At 39.2% G+C, this 15,524-nt stretch overlaps 1 pseudogene; it reads right to left on the minus strand.

Moving 5' to 3' along the window:
* Nucleotides 1–6,766: 6,766 nt before the first annotated feature.
* Nucleotides 6,767–7,110, minus strand: LOC150050099 (cytochrome c pseudogene; annotated as a pseudogene).
* Nucleotides 7,111–15,524: the final 8,414 nt, after the last annotated feature.

A 15,524-nucleotide genomic window follows, 5' to 3' on the forward strand; every position in this document is an offset into this window, starting at 1 on the left:
TGAAATTTAGAAAAGTTTAGCTAATAGTCAAATCAATGAAATTTAGGTATGGTAGAACCCCTGTGCCTTGCTTCCAGTCACGTTGAAATACTGACTGCTTGGTTGTGTTAGTCAAAAAAGAGGCAGAGCTCTGTTAGGAAATAAAGAAGACTCCAGGAAAACTTCCATTGAAAGACTAATTAAGCCTTGCAAGGATATGGCTATGAATGCATAAACGTAATCCTAAGAAAAGGCTATAGCAGCTTGTAACACATTCAGTCCAGAAGTTACTCTGAACAAACCATTTTCCTAGAGCTCCTTCATAACAGTCTACAATTTGATGCTGGGAGGTAAGGTATCAAGAACTTCCCCTTGCACTTAGGTAAATGGAATAAGCTGTTCATTTGTAGAGTTTTATCCTGGAACATTGACTGTCTTGACCAAAGACCTTCCCATTGTCTCTCACTGCTTAGAGTCCAACTAGCTTTGCAGCTCTTCAGGGACCTCTTCCCAGCCTGTTTTCCTTGGTTGAGTTCCCATACCCTGTTTCTCACACAGCCATGGTTTGTCTGCAGTTACTTCTCTCCCATTCACAAGTGTATATACTGTCCACAAAACTTCCTCCTTATCCCTCAACTGAATTTCCTTCTTAGCCTCCCCAAAGCACTATGGCCTGAAGCCAGTAGCTTAGCAAATGTAGTTGCCAAATGATTGCCAATCGCTTCTCCACTTGGAGTGGCGATGGCAAGACTTCAGAGTAGCACAAGCTTGAGCCACCAATGCCAAGATAGCAGTAATAATGTATTGCTTAAAATGTTTTTGTTCTATATTATGTTTTAAGTGCTCTTCCCTGCAGCACCTAGTTTTTGTGCTGTTTTAAATCACCAACATTTACTGATCACTCACTTCATGCAAAGCAGCATCTGGGTTTTAAGTGAAAGTACACAACAATGTTATGAGTTTGGCTTTAAAACTCTGAAAAAGGTAATGAAAGCAGAACTGAGGAAATGGAAAAACCTCCCATGCTCCTGGATTGCAAGAATCAACATTGTGAAAATGACAATCTTGCCAAGGACTATCTACAAATTCGATGCAATACCCATTAATATCCCAATGTCATTCTTTAAAGAAATAGAAGAAGCAATCCAAAATTTCATATGGAATAATAAAAGACCCCGTATAGCAAACACACTTCTTAGCAGAAAGAACAGTGCAGGAGGAATTTCAATACCAAACTTTAGACTCTTTTACAGAGCTATAATTATCAAAACAGCTTGGTACTGGCACAAGAACAGGCCTGAAGACCAATGGAATAGAACTGAGGACCCAGATATTAAATCACAGACCTATGGCCACCTAATCTTTGACAGGGAGCCAAAAAATAGAATGGAAGAAAGACAGCCTCTTCAACAAGTTGTGCTGGCAGAAGTGGTTAAGCACCTACAGAAAACTAAAGTTGGATCTTTCTTTGTCACCCTGCACTAGAATTAACTCCAAATGGATCAAAGACCTGGAGGTAAAAGCCAACACACTGAAAATTTTACAAAAAGGAATAGGGGATAGACTAGGTCTCCTTGGCACAGGTCGAAACTTTCTTAATAAGGACCCAGAAACAGAAAAAATCAGAGAAAGTGTGGATAAGTGGGACTGTATTAAACTGCAGAGATTCTGTATAGCAAAGGACATAGCTAGCAAATTAACTAGAAAGCCTACAGAGTGGGAGAAGATCTTCACTAACCACCCAACAGACAAAGGCCTCACAACTAAAAATATATCAACAGCTCAAAAAATTGAATCTCTCAAAAGCAAATCCTCAAAGAAACAACCACCCCATTAAAAGATGGGCCAAAGACTTAAAGAGAGTCTTCTCTGAAGAAGAAATAAGAATGACCTATAGACACATGAAAAAATGCTCCACATGTCTGGCCATAAAAGAAATGCAAATTAAAACAACTCTAAGATTCCACCTCACTCCAGTTAGAATGGCCAGGATCAAGAAAACTAATAACAACAAATGCTGGAGGAGATGTGGCCAGGAGGGATCACTACTACACTGTTGGTGGGAGTGCAAGCTCGTTCAACCACTATGGAAAGCAGTGTGGCAGTTCCTCAGAAAACTAAATATAGAGCTCCTCTATGACCCAGCAATTCCACTACTTGGTAATTACCCAATCGTCCAGATACAAGGATATACTAAAACCGCTAGCACTATGATGTTCCTTGCGGCACTATTTACCATAACAAAGATATGGAATCAACCCAGATGCCCCTCAGTTGATGAGTGGTCAAGAAGATGTGGTATTTATACACAATGGAGTTCTATGCTGCTGTCAGAAAGAACGACATCGCCCCATTTGTTAGGAAATGGAAAGACTTAGAAAAATTCTTATTAAGTGAAGTAAGCCAGACTCAAAGGAACATAGGCTCAATGGTTTCCCTCATTTGTCAAAATCAGTAGAAACCTTGGGCTCTCCTAGCAGAGATTTACAATAGAGAAAAACCTAGATACCTAAGGCCATACAGCATGACACTAAATGAAAGGACTTCCAGGATATAGAAACAAAAGCCATATAAGGAGTGATTGTTGTCCTTAATATACTATGTTAGCTCATCTATTTTGCTGTCCCTTGGTTATCTCATATTTTTACAGTATTTTACTTTGTTATCTGATATATTTTTATATGCTTATTTGATTATTTGAAATTGGACAGGAAAGGGGGGAAAACAAGATGAAGGGTGGGTTGGCGGGAGGGAAATGGGGACCAAGACATGAGAAAGGATTATCAATGTTTGTGAAGTACTACTAGCTTGGAGAATATTTGTGAACAAAATCATTAGCGCAGTTTGCTAAAATTGATTATATATCACAACAAGATTCATTTCAGGAGCAAAGCCAAAGCAGATGCATCCTCTGAGCTAGTCAAAAAGTTATGTTTACTCAGAACTCAATTAAGTACAATTTCGAAACATCTAATCAGGAACAACTAGTACAATCACATATTCGTATGCATTGCAATGAAGTCTAATGGTTTAGGAAGTAAGAGAAATGGGACCTTCCATTTCCCATGGATTCTGCAAGAATGGAGCTGTTTTAGGGTAACCTTTGGAGCAGGAACTGCTTCATTCCACCATTGCTGTAAATTTGTTACCTCTAGAAAGCAAGAGAGATTATCTGAATGCTTTTTTCCATCCACACATGTGGTTTGAGAATGTGTCCTGTAGTCAGATGTTTGGGACATTTCTCATTTGGTTTTTGAGAACACGATGTTAACTCTAATTTCTGGAAAGTCTGGAGAAGTCAATTTAAAAGATAAATGGAACTATTCCCTTTGCAAATGATCTATGGATTGTTAATATATAATCACTTAATGGAGCAGTCTTATAAAACCAGCTTCTTCTATGACAGCAAATGTCATGGACTTGGTTCACATGGACTGGTTAGAAAAATAGTGGAATCTTCCTGTAAAACAGAAACTTGGTGTCCAAGAAATGGAAGACTCCAATTTGGGGAAGACCAGAACTGGGCTGAAGATGGAACTGCCCTGACAGGTGCCAGGAGAAGGATCAAACATGGCTGGCATCGTACACAGGTAGCATCTCTGTGCAGTTTTTTGTTAGGTGATAGTGGAGCAGAAATGTAATCTTGTAAGCCTCCATGTGTGCAAGGCGTCATTTTCTTGGCACATGTGGAGAATTTGTTTTGTGGAATTCCCTCCCCTTGAACACAAGCGTCAGTATCTTCAGAAATTTGGCTATTTAAATTTCAGATTTCTTCTAGAAATCATTTTGGCAGCCTCTATAGTTACAAAATAGAGTGGCCGGGCCTCTTATTCCAGACCCTCTCATACCAAAGTCCAACTGTAGATCAACTCTCTCTCTTGAGCATGAACTAGTAATGCAACTGGGCTCCATCTTGTATGAGCAGCCCATTCCAATTCTAAGATAAGGTAGCACCTGATGCCAACAAGCTCAGCTTATGTTTTTATGTTTTGATAGCGTCAGGATCCCTGGATTTCAGTTTGTCTGCAAAACCCATATGTAGACTGGAGGCTCTGCAACTGTCAAAGTTTTGATCTGAAATCCTTCCCAAAGGCCATTTTGCTAAGAGTTTGGTCACAAGCTGATGGCAGAATTGCAAAGTGGTAAAACCTGTAGGTTCTAGTTTGAGGAATTGGGACATAGGAAAGGTATTCTCTGGAAGGGTATTTCTTCCCAATCTTGTATATTCTCTGTCTCTATCTCTGTGTCTGTCTTATGTCTCTGTTTTGCCTCTGTCTTTGTCTCTGTCTTTCTCTCTTTCTCTGTCTCTGTTTATGTATCTGTCTGCTTTCTGGCCACATTGAAATGAGCAACTTTGCTGGACCTTGTGGACCTGACATTATGTTTCTACCCCATCACAGGTCTAGAAATAACAGAGCCAGTAACCATGGGCTGAATGTTCCAAAGTTGTAAGCCAAAGTTAACTTTTTTCCTTTAAGTTGATTCTCTCAGGTATTTTGTAATAGCAAAGAAAAGCTGACTAACACAAATCAAAAAATCCTTCCTAGTCTGTTATTTGGTGAAATAAAACAAAATATTTGGAAAGGTTTCCTCTGAGTCATATATCACTTGGTATATAGCTTCTTTTCTGAAAATTACTTTTGTCTGTTCTGGTGGTAGCACTGTGTTTCTATCATTTCAGTTCTTAGCCCATGCTTCATTGCTACTTCACCTACTGAGTAACGGTCTTACAGGCATGAGCCATTGGCACTCAGCATGAATGGACTTGAATGTCCATAAATCAAAAGAATACAAGGTGGATGATATCAGAATGACCTAGGTAACCTCATTTGAAAAGATGGCAGAGTGGCCCCAAATCTGTGCAGAATTTGACACAATATCCTAATATAGTATTAAATAAAATGTCCTAATCAGCAAAGAGAAGAAAGGGTGGTTAGAAGAAAATAGGTAAAAATCAAAAGTTACAGGAGCAAAATGTTGAAAGAATCCATCTATAAACTAATGAATATGAATGGCAGGACTCTGGTTTTGAGTCTTGTTATATGATCCAGGCCTTTATTCTGATTTCATGCCTCTCTGAGCAGGTGTCACTTGGCAATTTTGTTCTCTATTGCATATAGGAATAAAGTTTGTTAGAGATATGATGACAAACTGTTTGGAAAACCTGAGGAGTGTGTTTTTCATTATGATTTTCCTAAACTATATTCTTATTTAGACTTCTGCATTGTGTGATCTTAGAAACTATGGCTCTACACCTGGCAGACAGGGTTATATTCTAAGTGCTGATGAGATCAGATTTCTCTGCTTACAAAGCTGTTGAATATAGGTACAGCAAATTGCCATTTGGCAGGATTTTTGGCATCCTGACTCCTGGGAAAACAGGTTAGCTCCACTTTCATTCAAATTACAGGTTGAGATACAAGATCCTCACAGGTGCTCACATCTGTCTTTGAAATGATCAGAAATCCACAATCAACAATTTCCTATAGGGCTACAGTCTCCATTCCTGTGTATTAACAACATTATCAAAAAACAGTCTATCTTGTCCCTGCCTTACCCCAATACCATAGTATCTGTGACTACACAACACTATAATCTTGTTGAAGAAAAATAAACAAAAAGCTCTTCACCTATAAATCACGTAGAAACTTGGCAGGGCAGAGTATACCAACCTAAACTGAACACATAAATTACTCTTTCAGAGGTGGCATGAAAGGATCCTGTGCTGTCACATATAAATTTATCTTTGTGTCCCATAGCTATGATATCACTCAGAATCCAATACCAGCACTCAAGCCATCGCTGTGGCTCCACACAGCTTTCCTCAGCCTTTTACTGTAGGAAATCAAAGCTAAGTAGGAATTACTCCTTAGAAAGTATTCCTGGATTCTGACACTGGTGGAGAAATGGATCACCATTGTGGATAGGAGAGGATCCATAATAGAGATGGGTATCATTATTATTTTTATGTAATATTTATCTTTAATTACCTTAAGTCTTATGGCCACATCATTTACAATCCCTTTCTCTAAGAAGTTTGCGAAAAGCACCACTATCAATCACACATACACAGTAGTTCCACCATTTTGTGTTTCTGAATAGCTGCATAAAGAACATCCTGAATTATAATTTTGTCTTAGTAAAGAATTAAAAATAAACTCGGTATTGTATCTATCATGGTCACTTTTACAAGCATCTGAACTTAACAGACCAACTATAAAATGTGACAAATGTTAAATATTCTTTATTTGACATTTAGACATAAGCCACACTAAAATGCTTTTCAATAAGTAAAAGGCAGATTTCAGAGATGGGGAATTCTAATTAAATTGGTATAGTCAAGACCAGAAATATAGACATTGCCTCATCTTCAATCATTGCCTCTAATAGGCTAATGATCAAATATTCAAACAGGTTAGTTTTTCTTGATGCTGAAAGAGTGAAGGGATTTTGCCAGTATTTAAAGATGTTCTCATAATTAGCTATATAAATCTGACTATAAAACCAATCTTTGACACATGTGGAGAAGGAATTAATCCATATTCTGCTGAAAAATTGAACATTAGTAAGTCCAATCATATCACAGTCTGGGGGTTTGAGGGAGGGAATCTTTTAAAGATCATATTCACTTAACCACAAGCCAGTTTTACTTAAATCGGGACTGTCCAAAAATATTCTGTCAGCCATCATGATTTGAAATCTGATTATCAGAGATCAATTGAATTATGGTACACATTTAAAAGCCATGAGACATTTATTTTGCCAATAAATAGATAAGGCAGTGCTATTACTCATTTGTAGGTTTTTTTTTGAGATAAGCTATCAAATCTGCCCTTTCTTCCTTCTTCTTAATGCCAGCGAAGATCATCCAGGGATGTACTTTTTGGGATTCTCCAAGTACTCCATCAGTGTGTCCTCTCCCCAGGTGATGCCTTCATTCCTGTTGGCATCTGTGTAAGAGAACCCAGCTGCTTGGCCTGTCTTCCGACCAAACAGACCATGGGGGTTAGGCCCAGTCTTGTGCTTGCCTCCCTTTTCAACGGTGTGGCACTGGGCACACTTCTGAACAAAAATCTTCTTGCCTTTTTCAACATCACCCATTTTAAATTCACTCTCTCGCCGCTACCACAAGGAGGATACCGGATACGAGGATACGAAGACAGATGTCCTGCTCTCTAGCCCAAGGACATGCCGGCCGGCACCTAAGTCTCATGATTATTTTTAAAGAGTCTTTAGCAGATGACTTAAAAAGTAGTCAAATAAAAATGTTGACTAGGACAACTAAGGTGGTAGCAATTAATTGAACATTACAAAATAACTAGTAGGGAGTATTTTCAGTGTCCCCAACAGGAATAAATGATAGGTGAGGTGATAAATAAGTCAATTACTGAAATCTTTATGTGCATTGAAATGTCACATTATACCCCCTCAATATGTAAAATTACTATGCAATATGAGTTTGTATATGTGTGTCTGTATTTTAAAAGAGAGGATGAAAGTGACAAAAAGATGTGGGCCTAATATGAGATAACCAAGGGATAGCAAAGGAGATGAGAGACAACATAGTACATTAAGGACAACAATTATTCATTATATGGCTTTTGTTCATCTCCTTTGCTATCCCTTGGTTATCTCATATTGGTATAGTATCTCACTTTGTTATCTGATATATTGAATTTATTTGTATTTGGATATTTGAAATTTGATAGGGAAGGGGGGAAAACTAAGACGGGAGGGGGGTGTGGGGGGGGGAGGGAAATGTGTACCAAGACATGTGAAAGGGTATCAATGTATGTGAATTAATGCACCTTCTATCTGGCAAATATCATGTAACCCTTTTACTAATTACAATAAAAAAATAAAAAAAAAAGATGTGGGCCTAAGAGATGTCCTGGTTCTTATATCTGCAAGTTCATGTTTCTGGAGATTTTATAAAACAAGTGAAAGAGGTAGAAGAAAAGTAGGTGCCTTTAGAGGCCAAAACTATTTTCATTCAGGAAGGAGGAAAGCGGGTTAGATTCCACTCAAAGGCAGCCTGACCCTAGACAAGAGATTTCTTCCCTCTATCCCACAATAGATGGATATAATTGTATCACAAAGACAAGAAGGGTTTAAGTCCTTCTTAGAGAAACCTGAGCAAGTGAGTAACAAGGTCAAGAACTACTCTACTTTGCCCCCAAGCATTCCTTCCAATTGCTTTGCACTCTAAAATCTGGAAACATGACACATGCCTGTTCATAGCACTCCAGGACTCCCAAATCACTGGGACAGGAGTCAAATAAATTAATGTAGAAGTTGTAGATGAAGAGTTTCCCTTACCAAGAGCTCACAAAATTTCATATTTCTTAGGTCAAGAAAGGAGGGCCTCTTTTGTGTGTGAGCCTAGCATGAGTGGATCCCAGGGTCAGAGGATCCTAAAGCCAGAGATTCTGGTTTTCTTCCCTTTATAGATAGTGATGGGGTAGGAAGCCAGATATTATTTTCCACTATGCAGGGGATGGGTGGTGAGTCTAGGTTCTGCAGTAAGACTATTTCAGGAGTGCTTGTGTACATCTCTCTTCCTTGTATTATGACAGATGTGTCTGCTTGCCACAATGAGTGGGACTGTGGGCCCTTCTTCTCTAAACATCCCAAATGCACTTACAGTGAGGTTGAGATTCATGTTAGCACCACACTTCTAGCAGCTGCTGTCTTGCCATATGAGAAACAAACTTGAGACAGCAGGCCTGACATTATCCAAGTGCAGCCTGCCTATGCCTGTGCTAATGGGAAGCATGCCCATGTGCTTTCTCACAAAGAAACAGGACTGGGCAGGGAAACACTCTGGCAGAAGAAGGACCCCCATTGTAGATTTCTGATCTCATCACTTCTGACTTAGGTCTCTCTCTCTCTCTCTCTCTCTCTCTCTCTCTCTCTCTCTCACACACACACACACACACACACACACACACACACCACATGTATGTGCACATACATCACAGTCTCTGACATTTAGAGGTCTGCATTTGTCATCTGGGAATGACAATACATTATAGCAACAGAAGGAAACAAATACTGAGCAATGAGTCATGTTAGTTGCAGTTCTGGCATCTGGGACAAGGTGGGTGTCTGGGCACCTGGGTCTTTGTGGAGCTTTGCAAGTATTCTACCACTGCTTCACGTCAGATGGAATATGGGAACACAGGGACAGTTGTAGGCATCAAAAATTTGGACTCAGATTGGGTTTTGGGTTTCTAGAAGAATGAAAGCACCTCGCCAGGAATATACCTAGGTCAAGAGCTGCAGAATTGGCTAGTGACCCATGGAATCACAGAGCGAAAGTAGGTGACAATGTGTCCTAACATTTCTGTTTCAGAAGCAGATCAAACAGCCAGTAGAAGTAACTCATTCCTGGGTATTCTGAGGAGGGAAGATCAGGGCCTTATCATATTTCAATTTTTAGTCCTAGATGCACTGTACCCCTAATGCTGCCCCACTTGTAAGGGGAACTAGAATGGAGGTTAGCTATGTAAATGGATAAGAAGCAGAAATGGTTAAGAAACAGAAATGAACCTGTGAGTCAGCTTCTCTGTTACAGAGCTGTGCGGGACTCAAAATCTGGAGAGGTGTGGTTCTTTTTGAGAAAAGAACTAATGCTGCTGGCAGGAGTCCTGCAGCCTTGCTCCCTTATCCATGATGCCCTTGTGAACATGCAGGGATGGTTTTCCCTTTCACAGAGTTCTCTTTTGCATATTTCCAAGGAAATCAAGACCTGGAGTCCTGTATCAATAGAACCCTCCATTCTGACTACCAGTAGCAGTGTAAAAAGCTACTTAAACTTGATGGCTTCACATTTAAAATACTTTGCTGTCACTCCTGATGTTGTGGGTCAAAAGTCTGTGATTGGCCTTGGCCACTTGATTCTGTTCCATGAAGTGTTTATGGTACTCACCTGATAGAGTTCCGAGGAGCTCAAAGAATACACAGAACTTATCATGTCCTAGCCCCAGACGTTCTGAAACACCATTCTCAGAACATTTGATTGATCAAATAGCTATGTTAGCTCTGATTTAAGAAGAGATGAAATCTCATCTCTCCTTCAGTGTACCTTCTCAGAGGATGGACTAATAGACTGTCCTGGATGCAAAGTGTCAAAAAGTAGGATTTACAACAAGGCATGTCTGGGGCCCAGTTCTAGCTTCTTTACTTATGTGAGAGACTTGGGAGAAGTTATTCAATTCCCATTAGATGGCTTCATCATCTGTCAACCGTGGATAACACCACCACACAGGCTTCATGGGGTGAGTTAATGACAATAGAACAAGTTCGTGGCTTTATATTGTAGGGATTAGGGCAATGGGCTCATGTTGCTTGATCCTGTAGGAAGAGGGTTGATTTTCAGCTCCCCAGAGCCAACTGGCATGTTAGCAGGACAGGTGCTGGGCTCCATGGTTTATAAGTGTATTGACTTTGCTCCTCAGTTTCCTCATATGTAAAGGGCAGATAATGCTAACATTGGTTTCATATAAACATTGCAGGAACTGAATAAGGTAAAGTCTAAGTGCTCTTGCTCAATAGACGTTAGCAGCTATTATCATTCATAGGGATTATTACTAATCCATGCAAAAATACAGGATTGATATTTTCTCTCCCTTTAATACATAAGGAAACAGAGGCTCAGGGGAAATAAAAATATTCCTCAAAGTTGGGCTGGGAGTTTGGCCAAGTGGTAGAGTGCTTGCCTAGCATGCACGAAGACCCGGGTACAGTTTCTTGGCACCATATTCATAGAAAAAAGCCAGAAGTGGTGCTGAGGCTCAAGTAGTAAAGCTCTAGCCTTGAGAAAGTCCAAGTACAGGGCTCAGGCCCTGAGCTCAAGCCCAGGAGTGGCAAAAAAATATTCCTCAAAGTTATGATGTTCAATGTTTTTGTTGTTATTGTTTTTTGTGGGGGAGGGGTCATGGGGCTTGAACTCTGAGCCTGGGCGTTGTCCCTGAGCTCTTCAGCTCAAGGCTATCACCCTACCCTTGAGCCACAGCCCTACTTCCCCTTTTCTAGAGATTAATTGGAGATAAGAGTCTCATGGCTATGTATTGCCCAGGCTGGCTTTGAACTATGGTTCTCAGATCTCAGCCTCCTGAGTGGCTAGGATTACAGGTGTGAGCTACTACACCTGGCTTGTTGTTATTGTTGGTAGTGGTGGTGATGGTGGTTTTGTGTTTGGGTTTCTTCTGTTTTGGGTAAGGTACGGGGAGTGGGGTCATTGAAGAAAGGGCAAGGAGAAGGGTGAATAAATGCAATCATGCTATTTACTATACATTATGGGGAAATGAACTATGTAATTTGTGGGCAGGGATGGGAGGGGAAAGCCTGGGGAAAGTGAAGGAAGGGTTGACATTGTCCAAAAAAAGAAATGTACTCATTACTTGACTTATGAAATAGCAACTCCTCTAACACCTTAATAATAACAGTAAAATTATACTTAATATAGTTATGATGTTAGTAATATGCATAGTGAAACTCAAGTCAAGATGACAAGGGAGAGTAGGAGAGAATGGATGAGTCAGGAGCAGAAAATAGACTATGGCGCTATTAGTAAAAGAAGGACAAAAGAACTGTGAATGTATAGAGAAAGGAAATGGGAGAATGCGTAGTATAGCATGAGAAGTCTGGGAAGAGATGTGAGGGGGTGAAACTCAGAGAGAACGGAGAGATGATGAGTCTGAAAGAGATTGTGGGGTTCACAGAATAGGAAGGAGAGAAAGACTCAGTCGGAAATGAGTTGGAAAATGGTGTAGGAAAATGATTGAAATAAATTGCCAGAGGTGTTTTTTATTGGATGTTTTTATAAAGCAGCTGTTGAACATAGATTCTTGGGGAAATGAATGCAATCATAACTCATGTACAGAAAGTTAGCATTCATTCATTTACAAATGTTGCTGCTTGGGATGAACATTATTTCTTTATGGAATTCAAGCAGCAAAGAGTTGAATTTTCCAGAAATAATTAAGACAATAATAAATGTTTCAAGAAAGGCATGCACTAATGTGACCCAGAATTAGAATAACAATGTAGGATCAGATGGCGCCATGGCTGGATGTGACTCCAGTCTCATCTATTTAGCTGTCTGTTGGTTAGGCAGCTGGTGGCATAGAAGAATCTGATCTCTCAGAGTAACCAAAGGAGGAAACTCAAAGACACAGGATTGAATGTGCATGAGGAGTCTACATATGCACAAAATCATAACTTCCTGTTCTATAGAATTACCAATCAAATACGTGTGTGTGTGTGTGTGTATGTGTGTGTGTGTGTGTGTGTGTGTGTGTGTGTGTGTATACATGCACCCCAGTATATGTCCAACTGTCCAACTGTGAGCAAAATCATCAAGGTGAAGACAAACAAGTGAACACAAAACTGGGCAAAAGCCTTTGAGAAGCACTTCCTTGTAAAGCCGTGGAGTTTAAAAAATATATATGAAATGGTACAGTGCCAGCCAGGTGCTAGTGACTCATACCAGCAACCCTAGCTAGTCAAAAGGCTGAGATCTGAGGATCATGATTACAAAGGAGCCTGGACAAGAAAGTTTATGAGACTTGTATCTCCAATTAAATCTCCAGCATAAAGCAGAAAAGTGGGAGATGTGTCTCAAGTGTAGAGAGAAAAGGCTAAGGGACAGTGTCCATGCCCTGAATTTAAGCCCTAGTACCTACCCAAACACACACAAAAGAAAGAAGTATATATTTGAAGTATATATATTTGAAGTATAAATATTGTTTCATATATGGGACTCATATGCATATACATTTGCATATTCTTAATAACCAGTATGATGATATGTGAATCATTGCTAGAAGATATGAGGCAAATTCAGTCTAGAAGTCCTATTAGACCACAGAACCAGGTATGAAGCAAATCATAAATTAAATCTGTGTAATACTTAGAAAACATGCTTGAGCACATGGATCAAATCAGAATTTATGAATAATCTATGACACAGAATTTCTAATCTAGAAATACATGTTTTCACTAAAGTAAGTAAAGGAATTATTAGAGAGTCGTATCTATAATAATAAGATATTGAGAAATTGCACAAAAGATAGTAGAGTGGATAAAAGTGGTTTGATATTTGCATTCAGTAAAATACTGTAAAATAATGAGAAAGAACTTCACTTCTAATATTTTCATTAGATCAACTTCACAGATAAAATATTAGGGAAAATGAACAGACACAAAGGAGTGTATGATGAGTGGTTCCATTTGTATAAATTCTGAAGGAGACAAAACGAATTCCTTATGACAGAGTCCAGGTAGAAGGGGTATATGAGGGCTGGTGGAAACTTCTGGAAATCTTGATCTCAGTGCAAGTTGTGTCATGAGGCCCATGACCTAACTGTGTCCATGTCTCTTCCTTTCTGTATGTTATACTTGACCTACATAGTGAGATATTAAACATGTGGAGTCTCAAAAGGTTTCACTTGCTTTTAACTGTGGGCCTACAACTTTCCTGACTTCTGATTTTCCTTTAACAGTACCAGGTCTAGAATGAGCAACCAAAGAGACATCTCATTCAAAAGATTGGAGAAATTTTAAAAACAATATTGATTGAAAAAATTAAAAAAAATGGTAATTCTCATCTAGATCTTTGATGACGTGCTATACCCAGGACTGATAGATCATCCAGTTATCCTACCTCCTCAAGGCTGAGATTGAGGACTGCAGGTCAAAGGCCCAGAGGGAGCAAGAGTTTGGCCTAGTGGTAGAGTGCTTGCCTAGCATGCATGAAGCCTTGGGTTTGATTAGTTGGTACCATGTACACAGAAAAAGCTATAAGTGATGCTGTGGGTCAAGTGGTAGAGCCCTAGCCTTGATCTGAAGAGCTCAGAAACAGTACCCAGGCACAGAGTTCAAGCCCCACTACCAACAAAAACAAAATAAAACAAACAAAACAAAGTCAGCTCAGAAAGAAAAGTCTGTGAGACTATTATCTCTAATTAACTATTAAGGGGCTGGAAATAGAGCTGTAGCTCCAGTGACAGAGTGCTTGTGTGGAGCAAGGAAGCTAAGGAAGAGTACTTAGGCCAAAACTCAAGTCCCAGTACTAACATACACACACACACACACACACACACACACACACACACACACACACACACACACAACATTTTCCCTCTTATATTCCATATCTTCTCTGATGGAAGAAAATGGTACAGATAAAATACAATCCATAATAAATACAATTCAACCAACACACTAACGAAATGAAAAAAAAATAATATAATAAAATAGAATCCAGATTTCTGCTATTTGCAGCCAGCACCCCCAGGATACAATTATATGAAAGAGTTGAAAGAAGATAATGGGTTAAGTCATACTGAGAAATTATTAACCACAAGAAATCTGGAGCCACTACAGCAATGTCAAACAAAATGCAGTTAAGACAGAAACATACAGATAGGAAAGGCTTAAACACAGTGGAACATTTAATTTGTCAAAAATATGTAGTGCCTAAATGAGGAAAACTCTAGATGTAAAAGGAAAATGAATAGAACTTCGGGGAAGAATCTACCTTTAGTCTGTGTGATTTCAACAATTCACTCTACATTAAGTACAGGTCAGGCAGATAACCTCACTATTAAGAATGTGGAACTTGAACAACAGTCTACAACCTGGATCTACCATACTCTAACTAGGAACAATTTCACTTTCTCTTTCACTCTTTCATGTTTCTATAACACAGAAGTGACTCGTTATAACTGCAGGTAGAAATTCAAATTCAAATTATTAGCAAATTGAACCAAATCATTTCTAATGAAGACATGAAATTGAGTTTGTTCTAGATAGGATAGGAAGATGTATTATTAGAAAAGTTACCAATAGTAATTTAACACATAATTTTAATAAGAAAAGATATCATTAGAGTATATTTCAGGATAGTGCTAAATGCTACATAAAGGGAGAGGCATTCTTAGGACACTTTTATCTAAGATCCAGATGATATACAGGAATATTTTTATTTTGCCAATCTACATCACAAATAAACAACTGAAAGCAATACCTTCCTACCATTATAGAAATGGAAGGTATTGTCACCCTTCACGAGGATAAACTCCAAATGGATCAAAGATCTTGAGGTAAAAGCAGATACACTTTACAAGAAGGAATAGGAGATACACTAGACATCCTTGGCACAGGTCGAAACTTTCTTAATAAGGACCAAGAAGGGGCTGGGAGTTTGGCCTAGTGGTTAAAGTGTTTGCCTAGCATGCATGAAGACCCGGGTTTGATTCCTCGGTACCACATATAGAAAAAAGCCGGAAGTGGTGCTGAGGCTCAAGTGGTAGAGCTCTAGCCTTGAGAAAGTCCAAGGACAGTGCTCAGGCCCTGAGCTCAAGCCCAGGATTGGCAAAAAAAAAAAAAAGGTAAGGACCAAGAATCACAACAAATCAGAGAAAGACTGGATAAGTGGGACTGCATTACACTGCAGTGCTTTTGTATGGCAAAGAACGTAGCTAGTAAATTAATTAGGAAGCCTATAGAGTGGGAGAAGATCTTCACCAACCACACAA

Source organism: Megascapheus bottae, chromosome 18 (genome assembly GCF_031878675.1).
Source record: "Megascapheus bottae isolate mThoBot1 chromosome 18, mThoBot2.hap1, whole genome shotgun sequence".
Taxonomy (NCBI): domain Eukaryota; kingdom Metazoa; phylum Chordata; class Mammalia; order Rodentia; family Geomyidae; genus Megascapheus; species Megascapheus bottae.